Source organism: Oncorhynchus gorbuscha, linkage group LG25, assembly GCF_021184085.1.
Source record: "Oncorhynchus gorbuscha isolate QuinsamMale2020 ecotype Even-year linkage group LG25, OgorEven_v1.0, whole genome shotgun sequence".
Lineage (NCBI taxonomy): Eukaryota > Metazoa > Chordata > Actinopteri > Salmoniformes > Salmonidae > Oncorhynchus > Oncorhynchus gorbuscha.
Window position 1 is genome coordinate 2649493 of NC_060197.1, and position 7203 is coordinate 2656695.

Below are 7203 nucleotides of genomic sequence, written 5' to 3' on the forward strand. Positions count from 1 at the left end.
TTTTGTACACTGCTGCTACTCTTTGTTTATTATCTATGTCACTTCACTTCACCCCCACCTACTTGTACAAATTACCTCAACTAACTGTACCCCGCACACTGTTTGATTCCGGAGCCCCTGTATATAGCCTCGTTATTCTTATTGTGTTACTTTTGTTATTACTTTTATTTTAGTCTACTTGGTAAATATTTTCTTAACTCTTCTTGAACTGCACTGTTGATTAAGGGCTTGTAAGTAAGCATTTCACAGTAAAGTCTATACTTGTTATATTCGGCGCATGTAACAAATAAAGATTGATTTGATACACAGGGCACCAGTACCAATTCGATATACAGGGTACGAGGTCATTTGAGGTAGATATGTACATATGGTATAACTAGGAATAAGTGACAGATAATGGGGGTGGCAGGTAGCCTAGTGGTTAGAGCTTTGGACATAAAAACTAAAGGTTGCAAGATCGAATCTCCAAACTGGTAAGGTCAAAATTGATGTTCTGAATCAGGCAGTTCCTTGGCTGTCATTGAAAATAAAATTTGTCCTTAACTGACTTGACTTGTTAAATAAAGGTTTTAAAAATCGTATAAACATTAGCAGCAGCTTATGTAATGAGTCAAAGTTATTTCAGAAAGGGTCAATGCAGATAGTCCAGGTAGCTATTTGGCTAGCTATTTAGCTTGGGGGTGCAGCTGGAGAACTTTTTAAGGATCTGCGGACCCATGCCAAATCTTTTCAGCCTTTTGAGAGGGAAGAGGCGTTGTCGTGCCCTCTTCGTGACTGTGTTGGTGTGCGTGGACCATGATCGATCCTTAGTGATGTGGACACCAAGGAACTTGAAGCTCTTGACCCGCTCCACTACAGCCCATCAATGTGAACAGGGTGTGCTGGGCCCTCTGTTTCCTGTAGTCCACGATCATCTCCTTTGTCTTGCTGACGTTGAGGGAGAGGTTGTTGTCCTGGCACCACACTGCCAGGTCTCTGACCTCCTCCCTATAGTAGTCAATGAACAGCATTCTCACATAGGTGTTCCTAGTGAGTGAGTGAATGCCTCTTGGCACTCAGAATAATCTTTCATTGGGCAACTGAGAAACAGATTCAATGAATCAGGTCCTGTCCAGTCAAAAATTAGGATTTCCCTGAAATTATATCATATTGGTACAGTTAGCATCACCAAAGTTTTGAAGTTCTGCAAAAAAAAAGATAAAACTTAATCTGAAATAGCAAGGCTTCCAAAAAGCTGTTATATCTGACAAAAGATAAGCTATACAGGTTCAGTTCAGTGAGACGCCCCTCGGCATGACCAGAGGGTAAATACAGCAAGGTGTCTGGGGTAAACCATCCCATTTCTATCATACAATCCTTGATGTGTCGTGGTGGTTGGACACTTTTGCAGGGCTCTTGAGACCATCTCTTTTGATGATGATTTCCATGGCAACCGTCCCTAAGGCAGAGTGTGTCTGTCACAGTGCCCGGGATGGGAAGCTCATAATTATAGAGGAAGTCTGGATTACGTTGTAGGCCTCCCATTCAATTCCCGTATGGCTAATTGAATTGACTTCACTTTGGGTGTGGGAATTAAATGGACTCAAACTGCTCTGTAGTTTCATCAGGTACTATTGTCTCTGCTTCCTAAAGCATCACTTGTGATGCTATAACGGTGTCAGGTGTGCCAGTACACATGCAATGGGTGTGGTGACTAAACATGTCTTTATCCAAAATAGAGGCCTGCTATCAAAAATGTTGTTTCCCAGTTTACCTATATAGTAGGATCTGTTTTGCTATTGATCTAAATGACTATCTGATCTGATTGCCCGGAAAGCTAGCAGCAATTTGGATGTAGGCTGCATTCAAGTTTACAGCGGGCAAGGAGTTCACCCTTAACTCTTTGTAACATTGTTCAAAACCTCTGAAAAGTTAAGACAATCATTATGGAAAGCAATGAAAGCTACCAAGTTAGTTATACATTTAAAGGCTATGTGATGGATTAAACAAAGCTACAGTATATGATATAACTTCACACATGGAGATATTATCTTGGCTGTTACGGTAAAATCAACCTACAGTCAGTGGTGTAGTGGAGGGTATACGCATGTATACCCCGTATACCTACTTATTTTTCAGTGGGCATTAAGTATACTCACTTGAATCCCCACGATGCATATCAAAGTAGGACTAGTGTAGTGGAGGTACAGTGTACGCCGTATAAATCAATAAGGCTGATGGAACAGACCATTTTGAATCAACATCTTAAAATGTTGATAAACTATTATTTCTTCACATTTTAAGCGCACAAATGTGCACACGGATTTTAACCTAATGTTGCAGGCGTAAAAGAAATGCCTGAAACTAGATCCCCTACATACTGCTCTTGACGAGAAAGGGAAAAAGCTGTCGGGGGAGGTTCTCTTCTGCACTGTTCAACCAATCCAGTACATGTGGAGGAGGAGTTAAGCTGGAGCATCACCTTATTAAAATTCAATAGAAAAAGTTGCATCACAGGCTCTATTTCCCTCAAAACTGAACATCCAGTTGTTGGGGACTCAGCAGAGGCTACATGGTGATAGGCCTACTCGCAAATGTTACAAAATGCAATTTGCGGGAAAACCTTCATGTTTCATGGACAGAGATCTAAATATCTATTAGACATTTTAAAAGAGGGTAGATCTAAAGATGCAACATCATGGGTTGCTAATATGACTAGGATTATGCCTTTGGTGGCTAGACAATGAAAGAAAGTTGAAAGAAAACCAATAAAACAGGAGAATGGATAAGAGGAAGTATTTTATAATGTAATTGCTGCCAATTGATGGGACTAACCGCCTTCTGGTTTATGGAAAGGCTTTCCCAAAACCTTCTCAATTAAATGTTAACCAGCTACAAAGTAGCCTACCTGGCTGAATGATATACTGATTATTTGCATCAATCCAGTGCCTATTTGTTTTGTAAACTCCATCTCATGTGCTACAGAAACACCACTAACCAAACAACAGTGCTATGTGCTTGCACACTTGAATCAAAGGGTAACTACAATAAAAAATACATCTATTTGATTTTTCCCAGACTTTCTGGGAAGAAGTTCCTTAGTGACCTTAATTCATACATCAAGTACAAGGGTGTAGCGAAAACCCACAGACACTCGGTCCTCCGTGGAATGAAACCCACAGACACTCGGTTCTCCGTGGAATGAAACCCACAGACACTCGGTCCTCCGTGGAATGAAACCCACAGACACTCGGTCCTCCGTGGAATGAAACCCACAGACACTCGGTCCTCCGTGGAATGAAACCCACAGACACTCGGTCCTCCGTGGAATGAAACCCACAGACACTCGGTCTGTCATGTTTGTCATTTATTATCATGTCTTGTCCCTGTGCTCCCCATTCTGTTCGTTTCCCTCTGCTGGTCTTATTAGGTCCTTTCGCTCTTTCTATCCCTCTCTCTCCCCCTCCCCTCTCACTCTCTCGCTCTCTCTTCTCTCTATCGTTCCGTTCCTGCTCCCAGCTGTTCCTATTCCCCTAATCATCATTTAGTCTTCCCACACCTGTTCCAGTCTTCCCTGATTAGAGTCCCTATTTATTCCTTTGTTCCGTTCTGTCCCGATCGGTTCCTTGTTTAGTATTCACCATGCTGTGATTGCGTTTCGCCCTGTCCTGTCGTGTTTTGCTGTGATTGTCGCCCTGTCCTGTCGTGTTTTTGCCTTCATCAGATGCTGCGTGAGCAGGTGTCTCTGTCTACTACGGCCTGCGCCTACCCGACGACCTGCAGTCTGTGGCCGCTTCTCCAGTTATTCCCTCTACAGACTAGAGAGGATTTCTGGTACTCCCTGTTTGGACTTAAATAAACTCTGTTTCTGTTAAGTCGCTTTTGGAGTCCTCTTTCACCTGCATGACAGAAGGAGCAAGAGCCGCCCTGTGCCTCTATTGCGGAGTTGCTGGACATTTGTTAAATTCTCCAGTAAGAGGCCAAACCCATCAGTAAGCGGAGGCTACTGGTGCTGAGGTTGTTTCATGGACGAAGCATGGGTTCGGAAACATGACATTCCTTTCAGACAGTTAGACAAGCCTACGCCCATGTTTGCCTTAGATGGTAGTCATCTTCCCAGTATCAGATTTGAGACACTACCTTTAACTCTCACAGTATCTGGTAACCACAGTGAGACTATTTCTTTTTGATTTTCCGTTCCGTTTACACCTGTTGTTTTTGGGTCATCCCTGGCTAGTATGTCATAATCCTTCTATTAATTGGTCTAGTAATTCTATCCTATCCTGGAACGTTTCTTGTCATGTGAAGTGTTTAATGTCTGCCATCCCTCCCGTTTCTTCTGTCCCTACTTCTCAGGAGGAACCTGGCGATTTGACAGGAGTGCCGGAGGAATATCATGATCTGCGCACGGTCTTCAGTCGGTCCCGAGCCAACTCCCTTCCTCCTCACCGGTCGTATGATTGTAGTATTGATCTCCTTCCGGGGACCACTCCTCCTCGAGGTAGACTATACTCTCTGTCGGCTCCCCGAACGTAAGGCTCTCGAGGATTATTTGTCTGTGTCTCTTGACGCCGGTACCATAGTGCCTTCTTCTTCTCCGGCCGGGGCGGGGTTCTTTTTGTTAAGAAGAAGGACGGTACTCTGCGCCCCTGCGTGGATATCGAGGAGCTGAATGACATAACGGTTAAGAATCGTTATCCGCTTCCCCTTATGTCATCAGCCTTCGAGATTCTGCAGGGAGCCAGGTGCTTTACTAAGTTGGACCTTCGTAACGCTTACCATCTCGTGCGCATCAGAGAGGGGCGAGTGGAAACGGCGTTTAACACTCCGTTAGGGCATTTTGAGTACCGGGTTCTGCCGTTCGGTCTCGCCAATGCGCCAGCTGTTTTCAGGCATTAGTTAATGATGTTCTGAGAGACATGCTGAACATCTTTGTTTTTGTCTATCTTGACGATATCCTGATTTTTCTCCGTCACTCGAGATTCATGTTCAGCACGTTCGACGTGTTCTACAGCGCCTTTTAGAGAATTGTCTCTACGTAAAGGCTGAGAAGTGCTCTTTTCATGTCTCCTCCGTTACTTTTCTCGGTTCCGTTATTTCCGCTGAAGGCATTCAGATGGATTCCGCTAAGGTCCAAGCTGTCAGTGATTGGCCCGTTCCAAGGTCACGTGTCGAGTTGCAGCGCTTTTAGGTTTCGCTAATTTCTATCGGCGTTTCATTCGTAATTTCGGTCAAGTTGCTGCCCCTCTCACAGCTCTTACTTCTGTCAAGACGTGTTTTAAGTGGTCCGGTTCCGCCCAGGGAGCTTTTGATCTTCTAAAGAACGTTTTACGTCCGCTCCTATCCTCGTTACTCCTGACGTCACTAGACAATTCATTGTCGAGGTTGACGCTTCAGAGGTAGGCGTGGGAGCCATTCTATCCCAGCGCTTCCAGTCTGACGATAAGGTTCATCCTTGCGCTTATTTTCTCATCGCCTGTCGCCATCTGAGCGCAACTATGATGTGGGTAACCGTGAACTGCTCGCCATCCGCTTAGCCCTAGGCGAATGGCGACAGTGGTTGGAGGGCGACCGTTCCTTTTGTCGTTTGGACAGACCATAAGAACCTTGAGTACATCCGTTCTGCCAAAGCGACTTAATGCCCGTCAAGCTCGTTGGGCGTTGTTTTTCGCTCGTTTCGAGTTTGTGATTTCTTACCGTCCGGGTAGCAAGAACACCAAGCCTGATGCCTTATCCCGTCTGTTTAGTTCTTCTGTGGCTTCTACTGATCCCGAGGGGATTCTTCCTTATGGGCGTGTTGTCGGGTTAACAGTCTGGGGAATTGAAAGACAGGTTAAGCAAGCACTCACGCACACTGCGTCGCCGCGCGCTTGTCCTAGTAACCTCCTTTTCGTTCCTGTTTCCACTCGTCTGGCTGTTCTTCAGTGGGCTCACTCTGCCAAGTTAGCTGGTCATCCCGGTGTTGGAGGCACTCTTGCGTCTATTCGCCAGCGCTTTTGGTGGCCGACTCAGGAGCGTGACACGCGCCGTTTCGTGGCTGCTTGTTCGGACTGCGCGCAGACTAAGTCGGGTAACTCTCCTCCTGCCGGTCGTCTCAGACCGCTCCCCATTCCTTCTCGACCATGGTCTCACATCGCCTTAGACTTCATTACCGGTCTGCCTTTGTCTGCGGGGGAAGACTGTGAGAGCCGCCAATAAACGCAGGATTAAGAGTCAAGGTATTGTTGCGGCCAGAGAGTGTGGCTTTCCACTCGCAACCTTCCTCTTACGACAGCTTCTCGTAAGTTGACTCCGCGGTTCATTGGTCCGTTCCGTGTCTCCCAGGTCGTCAGTCCTGTCGCTGTGCGACTGCTTCTTCGACATCTTCGTCGCGTCCATCCTGTCTTCCATGTCTCCTGTGTTAAGCCCTTTCTTCGCACCCCGTTCGTCTTCCCTCCCCCCCTCCCGTCCTTGTCGAGAGCGCACCTATTTACAAGGTACATAAGATCATGGACATGCGTTCTCGGGACGGGGTCACCAATACCTTGTGGATTGGGAGGGTTACGGTCCTGGGGAGAGGAGTTGGGTTCCGTCTCGGGACGTGCTGGACCGTTCACTCATCGATGATTTCCTCCGTTGCCGCCAGGATTCCTCCTCGAGTGCGCCAGGGGCGCTCGGTGAGTGGGGGGGTACTGTCATGTTTGTCATTTATTATCATGTCTTGTCCCTGTGCTCCCCATTCTATTCGTTTCCCTCTGCTGGTCTTATTAGGTCCTTTCCCTCTTTCTATCCTCTCTCTCTCCCCCTCCCTCTCTCACTCTCTCGCTCTCTCTTCTCTCTATACGTTCGTTCTGCTCCCAGTAATTCTATTCCCCTAATCATCTTAGTCTTCCCACACCTGTTCCCGATCCTTTCCCCTGATTGGAGTCCCTATTTATTCCTTTGTGTTCGTTCCTGTCCTGTCGGTTCCTTGTTTAGACCAGAAGTGCGTTCACCGTGCTGTGATTGTGTATCGCCCTGTCCTGTCGTGTTTTTACCTTCATCAGATGCTGCGTGAGCAGGTGTCTCTGTCAACTCTGACCTGCGCCTACCAGGCGACCTGCAGTCTGTGGCCGCTTCTCCTGATTGTTCCCTCTACAGACTAGAGGATTTCTGTTATTCCCTGTTTGGACATTTCCTTTGGACTGTTTAAATAAACTCTGTTTCTGTTAAGTCGCTTTTTGAGTCCTCTTTCACCTGCATGAC

The 7203-nt window shown here is 46.3% G+C and overlaps 1 protein-coding gene across 1 annotated transcript in view; it reads right to left on the reverse strand.

The window, feature by feature from the left end:
* Positions 1–7203, reverse strand: part of LOC124013588 (ankyrin repeat and sterile alpha motif domain-containing protein 1B-like) — a 474760-nt gene that overhangs the window by 297112 nt on the left and 170445 nt on the right.